Source organism: Penaeus monodon, chromosome 23 (genome assembly GCF_015228065.2).
Source record: "Penaeus monodon isolate SGIC_2016 chromosome 23, NSTDA_Pmon_1, whole genome shotgun sequence".
Lineage (NCBI taxonomy): Eukaryota > Metazoa > Arthropoda > Malacostraca > Decapoda > Penaeidae > Penaeus > Penaeus monodon.
The window spans coordinates 7,394,234-7,394,462 of record NC_051408.1 but is presented as its reverse complement, the minus strand read 5'-3'; the positions used below and the strand labels follow the sequence as shown (position 1 = coordinate 7,394,462).

Genomic DNA, 229 nt, shown 5'->3' with positions numbered 1-229 from the left:
GTTTATTATACTGATTAATAGATATGGATAGCATATAAAACACCATATGTTATAAGGAGTCTCAGTAAAGAAATATCTTTTCTTTCTCTTTGACAAATTTAATGATTTGTCATAGGTAATGTCATAGTTCCTCCAAAATTACAATGCCATTACCAATGACTTTCATTTTATGAACTTAGAACCTTCTATGATGCTATGTGTACTGAACTTGACAGTTTGTTAGTTAAAA

The 229-nt window shown here is 28.4% G+C and overlaps 1 protein-coding gene across 1 annotated transcript in view; it reads left to right on the top strand.

Annotated features, from left to right (window-relative positions):
• Positions 1 to 229, top strand: part of LOC119587762 (protein tramtrack, beta isoform-like) — a gene marked incomplete at its 5' end in the record, with an annotated part of 48,755 nt that overhangs the window by 6,701 nt on the left and 41,825 nt on the right.